This window comes from Arvicola amphibius, chromosome 1 (assembly GCF_903992535.2).
Source record: "Arvicola amphibius chromosome 1, mArvAmp1.2, whole genome shotgun sequence".
Lineage (NCBI taxonomy): Eukaryota > Metazoa > Chordata > Mammalia > Rodentia > Cricetidae > Arvicola > Arvicola amphibius.
Genome location: NC_052047.1, coordinates 105,644,256 through 105,660,176, shown reverse-complemented (window position 1 = coordinate 105,660,176; position 15,921 = coordinate 105,644,256). Strand labels below are relative to the sequence as shown.

General features: G+C 38.2%; 1 pseudogene; it reads right to left on the bottom strand.

The window, feature by feature from the left end:
• Positions 1-4,168: 4,168 nt before the first annotated feature.
• On the bottom strand, positions 4,169-5,104 carry LOC119823377 (annotated as a pseudogene).
• Positions 5,105-15,921: the final 10,817 nt, after the last annotated feature.

Sequence of the window (15,921 nt, the reverse complement as noted above, 5' to 3'; positions counted from 1 at the left end):
GAGAATGGGAGAGGGTGAGATTATCGGAAAGCTGCATTAAGTTTACTTAGGTATGGAGAAATTTTAGAATCTTGATGTCTTATTTTTTGTTAATCTGTAAGCTGAAGACTTCCTTTCATCTGCATGTAAAATGCATGCGATAAGGATGAAGTATAAAGCACAACAGTGTGTCACCCCAGGTATGACCCAGGTTCTCACAATGATTTTTCCTCAATCTGAAAATCCATGAAGAATATTTAATGAAAACCTCAGCGTGATGAACTTCTGTAGTAAACAAGATACTAACAAAACATGATTTAAAAACATCATGGAGCCGGGCGGTGTTGGCGCACGCCTTTAATCCCAGCACTCGGGAGGCAGAGGCAGGCGGATCTCTGAGTTCGAGGCCAGCCTGGTCTACAAGAGCTAGATCCAGGACAGGCTCTAGAAATTACAGGGAAACCCTGTCTCGGAAAAAAAAAGAAAAAAAAATAAAAACATCATGGAAAGTATTCTTTATGGTAATAGATATGCTACTCTGTAGTAGAACAGTGTAACTTTATTTTCTTAGAAAATGGTACATGACATTTACGCTAAAGCAGAGTTCAATGCCTACAGGAGAGAAATGCCAAGATAAAGGTGAAGGATTCTAGAGCCAAGATATAACAGCTACATAGATGACATTGTTCTTTACTAATGCCTCAATGCAATCCCACATAATAAATAAAAATTCAAAGAGCCAAGGTTAAAAGAAAGTCAATGGCAGCATCTTATATATATTATGATTGGGCAGAAACCATAACACAGAAATTCAGCATTGATTTTGTTTCATGATTCACGGAATGAAAATGTAGTTAGGAGTATTTTGTCTTCATCCTGACATTCAGTGAAATGAAAGCTTTAAGTGAAAAACCAGGACTGAATAAAACAGTCTTTAATACATTCATAGAAAGGCAGCATAAAATTATGAGCAACTTTCTACACTGAGAAATTTGATTTAGCTTGAAAAGAAAGATTATTTAAGGAAACTGACAACTCATACATCTTGCATCAATGGACAAGGATAAACTCATTCTTCAGGGATTCTTAATTCTGCAAAGAAATAACATTTCAAGATTGTTATTTAACTTGAACTCAAAATCGCCATGACTAATTTTGTCATAAACTTAGGTGTTGATCCTTTTGTTTGAATCTGCGGTTGTGCTCTTAGTGTACCCAGTTATCCTCAGAGCACTGCACAAAGCAAGGTGAGTTTACTGTGTGCTATGCCCAGGAAGGATCAGAGGAGGATTCTAAGTGTCCTTCTCATATGGTGGGGTCTTGGTGTCCTGGCCCTCTTGTCATTTGCTCACACACATGATAGAAATTAGCATCCTGAGAACTTGGGTAATGTGCAGATTCCTCTTTTGGAACTGTCCATTTCCTGCATTCTTACATCCTCAATGTTTAGGTATTTTTTTATTTATCAGCAATGATAGTGATGACTATAGAACTTTTATTCTTTCTAGTTTTTATCAATCCCAAGGAATTCTTAGTAGATGTTAGCATTATTGACACACTTCAGTAGGTACACAGCATTTGGTTTGTAGAGTTAGGCAAATGTTTTGAAAATATATTTACTAAATTTTGAAAAATATACATTGTGATTTAATAATTCTATAGCTATGTATGCAGTTTCCTCCCCCATGGCTATCAGTTACCTGATGATAGATATTGGCAAACAGCCATTGCCATACCATTCTCTTTTCATTCTTCTGCAAAATGGAAATCATTCTTTTTTCCTTTTCTTCCTTCCTTCCTTCCTTCTTTCTTTCTTTCTTTCTTTCTTTCTTTCTTTCTTTCTTTCTTTCTTTCTTTCTTTCTTTTTCTTGGTTCTTTAAGACAGGGTTTCTCTGTACCTTTGTTGTCCATCCTGGAACTAGCTCTTTTAGATCAGGCTGGTTTTGAACTCACAGAGATCAAACAGCCTCTGCCTCCTGACTGCTGGCATTAAAGGCGTCAGCCACCATTGCCTGGTGCAAAATGGAAGTCTTAAAAGACTCCTGTAAGTAATAAAAAACTATAACCAAAAAGTTAAATACACTTTCAAGATACAATGAAAGTAAGGAAATCTAAACCATCCATAACTTATTGGGTACTTGGATATTTGATAAAGATTGTATATTATAATAATTGTATTCAACATACTACATGAAGGAAAGAGGAATATGTTTTGACCATATACATATACATCACCATGAAATAATGCAATATTAGTGTAATATATCTTTCTTATAAAAGGGAAAATTGGTAGAGCATTAAGTTTTAAATTTAGCTTAGCTAAAATCTTTCCTTAAACATTTCTACAATATAAGTGACATTTTATTTATTCTCCTTTAATTTTGTGCAAATACAATGCATATAGATCTATATGTGCTTGAGTTGGTGCATTCTTGTACTTGAGATCCTTTAATATATATCATTTTACATTACCTCATTTCTCTGTAAAAGATTTGAAGCTTCATTTCCATAAAAGTGCTTAGGAGCAACTCCTGTGACAATCCAATATATTACTGTTTAAGAAATATCTAGCCAGGCGGTGGTGGTGCACGCCTTTAATCCCAGCACTCGGGAGGCAGAGGCAGGTAGAAATCTGAGTTCGAGGCCAGCCTGATCTATAAGAACTAGTTCCAGGACAGGCTCTAGAAACTACAGGGAAGCCCTGTCTTGAAAAAAAAAAAAACAAAGAAATATCTAGAACACAGACCCAGGATATTCAGGATATTTGTTTACTTCATTCTCACTTTCAGTGTTGTGAGCATGCATCCACACTAGAGAGGCACATGAATATTGGGGTAAATATTTGAGATCACTCTCTTCTTAGTCACTTAATTTTGTTAGGGGCTCTAATGTCCTATTAAAGCATTTACTTTCTATAACCAAAATATGCACAACGATGGGAATTCTGTAGTCCACTTTGTCATAATGACCATGAGGGAGACTGGGGTTTGTTTTTTCATTTAAAGGAAGAAATAATTTTGATTAATGACAATAGTTTAATTAACACATACATTAATAAGGTTGTATTCTCTCTATTGGAAACTTCTCTTTATTGTCAAATATTTCAATGTTGCAGGTTCTATGATTGCCTGAGAAAGGGAGAGAAACAAAGGTTTCATTCTGTCTGAAAAATTTAGTATTCATGAGATACTGAGTAGTTTTTCAGTTGATAACAAAATTATACATAGATTACTTTTATTTCATGCTTGGTACTTTTGAAGCTAGATAGTCAAGATCCCATAAAGAGTAATAGTAATAAATGAAATTGAATATCTAAAACCCTAGTCTTGAAGTCAGAGTCTAAAAAGTAGAGTGACTGAGCCACACTGATAAAGTGGTACTTAACCATTCTGTGAAATATTGTACTATGATATTTCCCTATTATATAAAAATAGAGGGAGAATATCTGACAGGTTGATAATAGACTTTTGTATTCCAATTGCTTGATTTGTGAAATGGGCCCTATTCTTAGTTCTTCTGGGGATATTTTAAGTGACCTGAATATGGAACAGAAATTAAGCTGTCTTCAGACCAGTTTTGCTCTAAGAAACAAATAAACAATGAGAATTCAACACTGTCTACCCTACTTCAACATAACTATCTTTCTCACTTTTTTATTTATTTATTTTTAATTTTATTAAAAATTTCCATCTCCCCTCTGCCTCCCCCTTCCCTCCCCTCCCTTCTACCCATACCCCCACTCTGCCCCTCTCCAAGACAAAGAGCCATCAGGGTTCTCCTTCACTATGTTAAGTCCAAGGTCCTCCCAGCTCCCCCTAAGTCCAGGAAGGTGAGCAACCAAACTGACAAGGCTCACAGTGAGCCCGTCCATGCTGTAGATTTCATGCTCATCGCCGTTGTCCTTGGTTTCTCAGTCCTCCTCCACTGTCAGCCACATTCAGAGAGTCCGGTTTGGTCCCCTGTTCCATCAGTCCCATTCCAACTTGACTTGGTGGTCTCCCGTTAGATCTGTCCCACCGTCTCAATGGGTACACGCACTCCTCATGGTCCTGACTTCCTTGCTCATGATCTCCCTCCTTTTGCTCCTCATCAAATGCTGACATGTCATATGATTTTAGGAACAACTTCAGATGCTCTTTAGTTATGTAATTTCTAAGAAAAACATTAAGATCCTACTTCTCTGCTTGTATCAAAAGCATGCCTTACTGAAAGAAATCACCTTCTCTTTAATTTGTTTTGTCTTTACTCCATAAATGATGGGGTTAAGGGTAGGAGGTACCACCACATAGAGGTTAGCAAAGAGAATGTGCATGTGATGGGGTATGCTGTGACCCCCAAAACGATGAGCAAAAATGTGAAGAGAGAAGGTGTATAGAACAGAAGGATGACACAGACATGGGAGCCACATGTACCCAGAGCCTTGAGTCGTGCATCTCAAGAAGGAATTCTAAACACTGAACGGAGTATAAGGGTGTAAGAGATGATGACAAGCATAATGTCTAGGCCTATGGAAAACAAAGGTACAGTCATTCCATAGTAAATATTGACTTTGATATTGTCACAGGCCAACCTGGCAATGCCCATGTGTTCACAGTAAGAGTGATGAATGATGTTTCTGCCACAATAGGTGAGCCGATAGACTAGAAAGACCAAGGGGAAACAGATGAGGAAGCTTCTAGCTACAGATTCTGCCTATGACTGATGGGGATAGAATGGTGGTGTATCTTAATGGAAAGCAGATGGCCACATAACGGTCAAATGCCATAGCCAGCAGTATGGCAGACTCTGTCACAAACATAAAGTGGAGGAAAAACATCTGAGACACACAACTGGCAAAAGAAATACCTCCAGCTTGGAACCAGAAGATGGCAAGAACCTTTGGTGTGGTCACTGTAGATAGAATGATATCAGCCAGGGCCAACATGGAGAGGAAAATATACATGGGTTCATGAAGACTATGATCGGTGAAGATCAGGAATATTAGTAGGATATTGCCTGCAATGGCCACTATGTACATTGAACAAATCGGGATGGAGAGCCATATGTGCGCATCTTCTAGTCCTGGTATCCCAATTAGGGTGTACCAGATGTCTCTGAGGTTGGTGTGATTTGAAGACATTGCCATCTCCTCTCTGTCCTCAGACACTGGAGCTTGGAACTGAAGAAAAATAGAAATTACAAAAAATATGTTTATTTTTATTAGACTATCGTGAAATATCACTTTGCAAAACTTACTACAATAAAAGTGGGTTGACATACACGATTCAGTGATTGCTGGCCAAATATTGCTCATTAACAGGAAAATAGAAACTTGTAAGGGCTTGACAAAAGTGATTCTTGCAATGAATAGAACCAAAATTTAAATTAAGTGAGGTTTAGAAACTTTTATGTTTAAAATCAAGCATACAAATCCATACATGTGAAAGGTTCTGCATATCACAGCTGGTATTGCTCAGTTGTTTGTTTCTTGACTCTTAATCAAAACACTCTTTACTGAAGTTCTAGAATTGCAGTGTTCAGGTTAGTCCTTATTGTCTTACTAGAAGCACAACATTACTGAGCTCCGAGCTAACCATCAGGCCTGTACTCTAATGCAAACACTTCCATAAAGTGATTTTGTTTTTCCTTATTCTAGCAATGCATTTTAGAAAGTAATAGAAATATGTGAAATATTTGATTTTCACAGTCTGGTATTTACTAAGTGTCAAATAGGAATATACTTCTTTTCCATGACCACAGTCCACACTTGTTTCAGTTTGGGCAGCACCATGCAGCATGAGCAGTACCATGCAGCATGGGCAGCACCATGTTGCTCTATGCAGTACCATGCAGCATGAGCAGCACCTTGCAACACTATGATACATGAACAGCACCATGCAGCATGAGCAGCACCACACAGCATGAGCAGTACTATGCAACATGAGCATTTCTTCAGAACTAACTCAATATACCTTTTGTCCCTATTGTCTAAGTGCCATGTTTCTCCTACAGTCTCTACCCATAGTGATTTTTTTACCCATACATCTTCTATATTGTAGTGAGGGGTTGTGGGTAGGCCTGCGCTTTGTCTTGCCCTGCTCCTGCCCGGCTAGCTCAGTCGGTAGAGCATGGCTTACAATCCACAATCCCAGAGAACCAAGAAAACAAAGAGGACCCTAAGAGAGACATACATGAATCTAAATAGGAAGGAGAAAAAGACAAGATCTCCTGAGTAAATTGGGAGCATGGGGTTTTGGGAGAGCATAGAAAGGGAAAGGAGAGTAAAAGGGGGGAGTGGATAACAATATATAGTACAATAAAAACAATTAAAAAGAAATAAGTGAAAAAGAAAGGCTATAATTTATCATGACATAAATAATCTTAAAAAATAGTAATACCATTGACAAATATAAGAAGTAAAGTGAGAATTTCAGGAATTAGAAAAATATACATATATTTATTGAGAAATAATAAAAATATTTTGTTTCTAAAAGAAGAAGGTAGATGAATTCAGAAGGCTGTTTTAAGTCTCCATGCTGCCCTGGAAAGAGAACCGTCTCTTAACTGTATCCACTTCTGACTTTCCTGACACCATCATTGTTGATGGTGCCCTCTTAATGTATCCCTACAGTTCTATCTTGGAGTGTTCCTGCTCTTATTTTTGCTATTACATTACTATTACCATCATTGCCATCATAATCAATCATTATTAGATTTATCACTTAAATTATTATATTGAAAATAAGAATGAGGGGAAACTATTAAACCATGGTAGTGTTTATAAAACATTCAAGGGTTGATGGGATCAAGCATTTCTGCATTATAAAGAGTACACTTGAATGCATTGGAACAGGAAACCACTTCCAAAATATAATCCCAGCAGCAAGGACGCTGAGAGAAACAATTAATAAATGGGACCTCCTGAAACTAAAAACCTTCTGTAAAGCAAAGGACATGGTAAACAAGACAAAACGACAGTCTACAGAAGGGGAAAAGATCTTTACTAACCTCACATCAGACAGAGGTCTGATATCCAAAATAAACAAGGAACTCAAGTAATTGGTCATCAAAAAAAAAACAAATAATCCAATAAAAAATGGAGTACAGTCCTAAACAGAAGACTCTCAACAGAGGAATCTAAAATGGCTGAGAGACACTTAAGGAAATGTTCAACATACTTAGTCATCAGAGAAATGCAAATCAGAACAACTCGGAGATTCCATCTTACACCTGTAAGAATAGCCAAGATCAAAAACAACAACAAAAAAACGACAGCTTATGCTGGACAGGTTGTGGGGAAGGGGAACACTTCTGCATTGCTGGTGGTAATGCAAGCTGGTACAACCCCTTTGGATGTCAGTGTTGTAATTTCTCAGAAAATTAGGAAACAACCTTCCTCAACATCCAGTAATACCACTTTTGAGTATATATCCAAAGGATGCTCAATCGTCCCACAAGGACATGTGTTCAACTGTGTTCATAGCAACATTGTTTTTCATAGCCAGAACCTAGAAACAACCTAAATGCCTCATGACCGAAGAATGAATAAAGAAAATGTGATACATTTACACAATGGAATACTACACAGCAGAAAAATATAATGACATCTTGAATTTTACAGGCAAATGGATGGATATAGAAAACATCATTTTGAGTGAGGTAACCCAGACCCAGAAAGACAATTATCACATGTACTCACTCATAAGTGGTTTTTTAAACATAAAGCAAAGAAAACCAGCCCAGACCTGCACCACTTCCTGCTCTTCCTGCAGGGCTTATTCTCCCCTGATACTGCCTCTCTCTTTCTGTCCCTTCCCAGCTTGCACCCAGAAGGCCCCCCGCCTCATCCTCCCGTCTTTGGGGCCACAAAATCCCACAGCTCAGCCTGTTTGGTTGCCGGGGACCTGGAATTGAGTGCACCCAGGCCGGTGGGAGGTCCCCTCCTTCATTAGCCTGCCTGCAGCAAGGTAGGCCCTTTGTCAGTGAGCTGCTTGGCCTGCAAGGAGACATGACAGTCTGCCAGAGGATCCATCATTCATTGGGGTGAGTTAATTGAATTAATTGTGGGTGAATTGAACTTCTAAAAGAAGACCCAAAGGGGTTTATTTAGAGGAAGAAATGGGCACACGCCAATGCAAGAATTCCTCCAACAATTTGAAAAACAACATGAAAGCACCAGAACCCAGCGAACTTATAACAGGAGGACTTGAACACACTAACCAAGAAGAAGTAGAAAAAATTGACTTTATGAGAGTAATAGGGTCCCTTAAACGGGAGGTGAAAAACTCCCTCCAGGAAATGGACGAGAAGAATAACAAAAAGTTTGAAGAATTGAGTAAATCCGTAAATGATATCCTAGGAAACCAAGAAAAAACAATCAAACAGATAAAGGAAACAGTGCAAGACTTGAAAACTGAAATGGAGGCAAGGAAGAAAACACAACCCGAGGGCCAGCTGGATATGGAAAATCTATGTAAACGAACAGAGACTACAGAAACAAGCATAACCAACAGAATACAAGAGATAGAAGAAAGAATCTCAGACTCTGAAGATACCATAGAGAAAATAAACGCACTGATCAAAGAAAACAGCAAATTCAACAAATTCTCATCACAAAACATTCAGGAAATCTGGGACACAATAAAAAGACCAAACCTAAGAATAATAGGCGTAGAAGAAGGAGAAGAAATACAGCTCAATGGTCCAGAAACTATATTTAATAAAATTATAGAAGAAAACTTCCCAAACCTAAAGAAAGATATTCCTATTAAGGTTCAAGAAGCTTACAGAACACCAAATAGACTGGATCAAAAAACAATCATCCCCTCACCATATTATAATCAAAACACAAAACATACAGAATAAAGAACAGATATTAAGAGCTGCAAAGGGAAAAGGTCAAGTAACATATAAAGGTAAACCTATCAGACTAACACCTGATTTCTCTATGGAAACCATGAAAGCCAGAGGTCCTGGATAGATGTTTTGCAGAAAGTAAGAGACCATGGATGCAAGCCCAGATTACTTTACCCAGCCAAGCTTTTATTCACTATAAATGGAGAAAACAAAATATCCCAGAATAAAAACAAATTTAAACAATACATAGCCACAAATCCAGCCTTACAGAAAGTAATAGAAGGAAATTCACAAACAAAGGAGTCCAGCATTGCCAAAATAACTCAGACATCTAGCGACCCTTCACCAGCACATCACAAAGAAAGGAAACACACAATCTCTACTCCCAAATAAAACATGACAACCGGAGTTAACATCCACTGGTCATTAATATCACTTAATATCAATGGACTCAATTCACCTATAAAAAAGGCACAGGCTAAGAGATTGGATACGAAAACAGGATCCAACATTCTGCTGTTTACAATAAACACACCTCAACCACAAAGACAGACATCTATTCAGAGTAAAGGGTTGGGAAAAGGTTTATAAAGCAAATGGACCTAAGAAACAAGCCGGAGTGGCCATACTAATTTCTAACAAAGTTGACTTCAAACCAAAACCAATCAGAAGAGATGGAAAGGGACACTTTATACACATTACAGGAAAAATCTATCAGAATGAAGTCTCAATCCTGAATATCTATGCCCCTAATACAAAAGCACCCACTTATATAAAAGAAACATTACTAGAACTCAAGACAGCCATCAAACCAAACACACTGATAGTGGGAGACTTCAACACTCCTCTTTCACCAACGGACAGGACAATTCGACAGAAACATAACAGAGAATTAAGAGACTTAATAGAGGTAATGAACCAAATGGACTTAACAGACATCTATAGAACATTCCACCCAAACAGGAAAGAATATACCTTCTTCTCTGTGGCTCATGGAACCTTTTCGAAAATTGACCACATACCTGGTAACAAAGCAAACTTCCACAGTTACAAAAACATATTAAGTAACCACCTGCCATCTTATCAGATCACCATGAGTTAAAATTAGAATGTTCAACAACAATGCTACCCCCAGAAAGCCTACAAACTAATGGAAACTGAACAGTCAACTACTGAACCACACCTGGGTCAAGGAAGAAATAAAGAAAGAATGAAAGTCTTTCTTGAATTTAATGAAAATAAAGACACAATATACTCAAACTTATGGGACACTATGAACGCAGTGCTAAGAGGAAAATTCATAGCACCTAAGTGCCCACCTAAAAAAAAAGGGAGAAAGCACATCATTGGAGACTTAACAGCACACTCTGAAAGCTTTAGAAAAGAAAGAAGCAGACTCACCTAGGAGGAGTAGAAGACTGGAAATTATCAAACTGAGGGCAGAAATCAACAAAATAGAAACACAGAAAACAATCCAAAGAATCATTGAAATACAAAGCTGGTTCTTGGAGAAAATCAACAAGATTGACAAACCCTTAGCCAAACTAATCAAACGGCAGAGAGAGAACACAGAAATTAATAAGATCAGAAATGAAAAAGGGGACATAACCACACACACAGAGGAAATTCAGAGAATCATTAGATCGTACTACAAAAGCCTGTATGCCACAAAATTGGAAAATGTAAAAGAAATGGACACTTTTTTAGATAAGTACCATATACCAAAGTTAAACCAGAACCAGGTAAATGCTCTAAATAGTCCTGTTAGTTGTGAAGAATTGGAAACTGTTATCAGAAACCTCCCTACCAAAAAGAGCCCAGGACCTGATGGGTTCAATGCAGAATTCTACCAGAACTTCCAAGAAGACCTAATACCTATACTCCTTAAGGTATTTCATAATATAGAAACAGAACAGTCATTGCCAAATTCCTTTTATGAAGCTACAATTACCCTGATACCTAAACCACACAAAGACTCAACCAAGAAAGAGAATTACAGGCCAATCTCACTCATGAACATCAATGCAAAAATTCTCAATAAAATACTGGCAAACCGAATCCAAGAACACATTAGAAAAATTATCCACTATGATCAAGTAGGCTTCATCCCAGAGATGCAGGGCTGGTTCAACATACGAAAATCTATCAATGTAATAAATAAACTGAAGGATAAACACCATATGATCATCTCATTAGATGCAGAAAGAGCATTTGACAAAATTCAGCACCCCTTTATGATAAAGGTCTTGGAGAGATTAGGGATACAGTGGTCATTCCTAAATATAATTAAGGCTATTTACAGCCAGCCAACAGCTAACATCAAATTAAATGGAGAGAAACTCAAGGACATCCCACTAAATTCAGGAACGCGAAAAGGCTGTCCACTCTTTCCTTATCTCTTCAATATAGTGCTTGAAGTTCTAGCAATAGCAATAAGACAAAACAAGGGGATCAAGGGGATTCGAATTGGAAAGGAAGAAGTTAAACTTTCGTTATTGGCAGATGATATGATAGTGTATTAAGCGACCCGAAAAACTATACCAAAGAACTCCTACAGCTGATAAACTCCTTTAGTATCATGGCAGGATACAAGATCAACTCCAAAAAATCAGTTGCCCTCCTATATACAAAGGATAAGGAAGCAGAGAAAGAAATTAGAGAAGCGTCACCTTTCACGATAGCCACAAATAGCATAAAATATCTTGGGGTAACTCTAACCAAGGAAGTGAAAGACCTATTTGACAAGAACTTTAAGTCTTTGAAGAAAGAAATTGAAGAGGATACCAGAAAATGGAAGGATCTCCCTTGCTCTTGGATTGGGAGGATCAACATAGTAAAAATGGCAATACTACCAAAGGCAATCTATAGATTTAATGCAATCCCCTTAAAGATCCCATCAAAATTCTTCGCAGATCTTGAGAGGACAATAATCAACTTTATATGGAAGAACAAGAAACCCCGGATAGCCAAAACAATCTTATACAATAAAGGAACTTCTAGAGGCATTACCATCCCTGACTTCAAACTATTACAGAGCTACAGTATTGAAAACAGCTTGGTATTGGCATAAAAATAGAGAAGTCAACCAATGGAATCGAATAGAAGACCAAGATCTTAACCCACAAACCTATGAACACCTGATTTTTGATAAAGGAGCTAAAAGCACACAATGGAAGAAAAAAAGCATCTTCAACAAATGGTGCTGGCATAACTGGATGTCAACCTGTAGAAGAATGAAAGTAGATCCGTGTCTATCACCATGCACAAAACTCAAGTCCAAATGTATTAAAGACCTCAATATCAATCTGAACACACTGAACCTGTTAGAGGAGAAAGTGGAAAGTACTCTACAACATTTGGGCACAGGAGACCGCTTCCTACATATAGCCCCAGCAGCACAGACATTAACGGCAACATTGAATAAATGGGACCTCCTGAAGCTGAGCAGCTTCTGTAAAGCAAAGGACACTGTCACTAAGACAAAAAGGCAGCCTACTGACTGGGAAAAGATCTTCACCAACCCCGCAACAGACAAAGGTCTGATCTCCAAAATATATAAGGAACTCAAGAGACTAGACTTTAAAATGCTAATTGACCCAATTAAAAAATGGGGCACTGAATTGAACAGAGAATTCTCAACAGAAGAAGTTCGAATGACCAAAAGACACTTAAGGGCATGCTCAACCTCCTTAGCAATCAGGGAAATGCAAATCAAAACAATGTTGAGATACCATCTTACACCTGTCAGAATGGCTAAAATCAAAAACACCAATGATAGCCTTTGCTGGAGAGGATGTGGAGTAAGGGGTACACGCATCCATTGCTGGTGGGAATGCAAACTTGTGCAACCGCTTTGGAAAGCAGTGTGGAGGTTTCTCAGGAAATTTGGTATCAACCTACCCCAGGACCCAGAAATCCCACTCTTGGGAATTTACCCAAGAGATGCCCAATCATATTACAAAAGCATTTGTTCAACTATGTTTATAGCAGCATTATTTGTAATAGCCAGAACCTGGAAACAACCTAGATGCCCTTCAGTGGAAGAATGGATGAAGAAAGTGTGGAATATATACATATTAGAGTACTACTCGGCGGTAAAAAACAACGACATCTTGAATTTTGCATGCAAATGGATGGAAATAGAAAACACCATCCTGAGTAAGGTAACCTAGGCCCAAAAAGATGAACATGTCATGTACTCACTCATAATTGGTTTCTAGCCATAAATAAAGGACATCGAGCCTATAATCGGTAAAAAATCCTAGAGAAGCTATATAAGAAGGTGAAACCAAAGAAAAACATACAGTTATCCTCCTGGATACTAGAAATAGACAAGAGTGCCGGACAAAAAATGGGAACATGAGGGTGGGGTGGGATGGGAGGAGGGGGGTTGGGGAGAGAAAAGTGTGAAGTGGAGGATGGGAAGAGCTTGGGGGAATAGGATGGTTGGGATATAGGAAGGGTGGATATGGGAACAAGGAATTATATATCTTAGTTAAGGGAGCCATTCTAGGGTTGGCAGAGACTTGACTCTAGAGGGTTTCCCAGGTGTCCAGGAAGACGCCCCCAAGCTAGGTCCTTGGGCAGTTGAGGAGAGGGTGCCAGAAATGTCCAGATCCTATTGCCATACTCATGAATATCTTACATATCACCATAGAACCTTCACCTGGCATTGGATGGAGAAAATGACAGAGCCCCACATAGGAGCACCAGACTGAGATCCCAAGGTCCTGATGAGGAGCAAAAGGACAGAGATCATGAGCAAGGAAGTCAGGACCATGAGGAGTGCGTTTACCCATTGAGACGGTGGGATAGATCTAAAGGGAGACCACCAAGTCCAGTTGTAATGGGATTGATGGAACAGGGGACCAAACCGGACTCTCTGAATGTGGCTGACGGTGGAGGAGGACTGAGAAACCAAGGACAACAGCAATGAACATGAACTCTACAGCATGGACGGGCTCACTGTGAGCCTTGTCAGTTTGGTTGCTCACCTTCCTGGACTTAGGGGGAGCTGGGAAGGCCTTGGACTTAACATAGTGAAGGGAACCCTGATGGCTCTTTGTCTTGGAGAGGGGTGGAGTGGGGTTATGGGTGGAAGGGAGTGGAGGGAAGGGGGAGGCGGAGGAGAGGAGATGGAAATCTTTAATAAAAAATGGAGAAAAAAACCCAGCCCACAAATCACAATCCCAGAGAACTTAGACAACAATGAGGACCTGAAGAGAGACCTTCATAGGTCTAATCTACGTGGGAAGTAGAAAAAGACAAGATCTCCTGAGTAAATTTGTAGTTTCCTCTTTATAAAAATGATGTTTTCCCCTTCCTTGGAAGATTCTCTCCTAATCCATGGTTCCTTATTTATCGTCTAACATCATAGTTATTCTTTTGAAACACACATATCTAAAGATTTTAAAAGCTAAATACTACATATAAAAGAAAACATACAATATTTATTTTTTGTAATAGGATGTATCGCAGTCAGGATAATTGATTCTAACTTGATAGATTTACTTGAAAATTTCAAAATTTTATATAAATAAAAACTGAAATACCCAGTTTTTCTGAAAGCGACCTAAGTGAGTAAAAGTTTTGTGTAGCAAAACAACAATTTGTTAGAAATGAGGGATCCATGAGATGATAAAAAGATAGTTTTTTTCATTTTTCTTAAATAGTACATTGGTATGTGATGAAATAATCCAGGAACAAGGGACAATTCATCAGAGAGAGAGAGAGGCTACTCCACAGGAAGAATATAATTATCTTTAGAACAGTAATGTATGTGCAGATGGGTCAGTGATTCTTTGATTCTCCAAGACGGCAGGAATGCCCACAGTTCAAATACAAAAGTATGCCTTTTGTCAAGGAGACATTTTATCCCACGAATCTGATACTGGCTAGGTAAGGGGTTCTGTTCTCACTCCTTCCAATTTGCTTACTCTCATTTATAGTCAGGCCTCCTTACTTAGAGCTTCACCTCTTAACTCACTTTAGTACCTTCCTCTCAGATGTACTGGAAATCCTGCTTTTAAATGAATGTTTATCAAATTTCTACAATGAAACTACTGGGAGTGCAGAAATGAATTGATCATAGAGAGTGTCTTTGATGCTGTTACTAAAATTGGATGCTGATGCAATTAGCAGAGATAGCATGATTCTCAGAGTCCTTCCTTCAGGCTCTATTCACTTCCAGTCATTTCATGCTTATCTGAGTACTACCCAGAATCCCTATGCTTCTATGGTAATTTACATCACCTTTCCTTTTCCATGGGTTACTGCTTTGCTCACTCAAGGTTTACAGGCTTCTGTAATGTTGAGAGTAAAGGTCGTAGATAATCACAAGCAGCTCATTACAAACCTCTAACCCACCTCCCACTGCTAGGCTCGTCCTTCTTTCACTCCTGATCTTGTATTTTTAGAATGAAATTGCACTTAAAATGTTTCTCCTCCTATGTTCATTATAGCTAATTACACTTCCACATGAGTTGCTTTCATTTTGTGTCGTATTTTTTCTTTCCAACTACAACAGAATTACATGCTACTTTTAAATACAATGTGTACGATGTGCCACAAACACGTGAATAAAAGCAAAGCTAATCAATGCAATAGATAAAAACCATAATGACAGTCTCTTAGAAATTCAGCTTTGCCTATCTGGAGAATCAGGCTTACTCATTTCACCAGGACTTCTTTTGTGCCTTTTGCTTTTATTTTTGATGAAGAGGAAAAAAGAACCATTTCCCTTTAAATTTCAAAATAATCTGAAATCTCATATAATAAAACTGAATGTAATAAAATCAAACAAAGACTTACAATGTAGAATCATGTAGCTCTTTTTATTTACAGCAAACCCAGATGGTGATTGTCTATAGTTGAAATGGAAGACTTCTACTTTTCCCTCTATATTTTCCCACTTAGAAAGAACTTATTATTGCAAGTTGGGTAAACTCTTTCTTAAGATAGTGTGGGTTACAAAAACATAATCATATTTCAATGAAACCTTCACTTCATTGAAAGAACAGAGTCTGGCCTTGTGTTCTGCCATCACTATCTATACTAGAAACCATTTCATGAGGGTGAGCCATGCTCCCATTCCTTATCCTGGTGCAC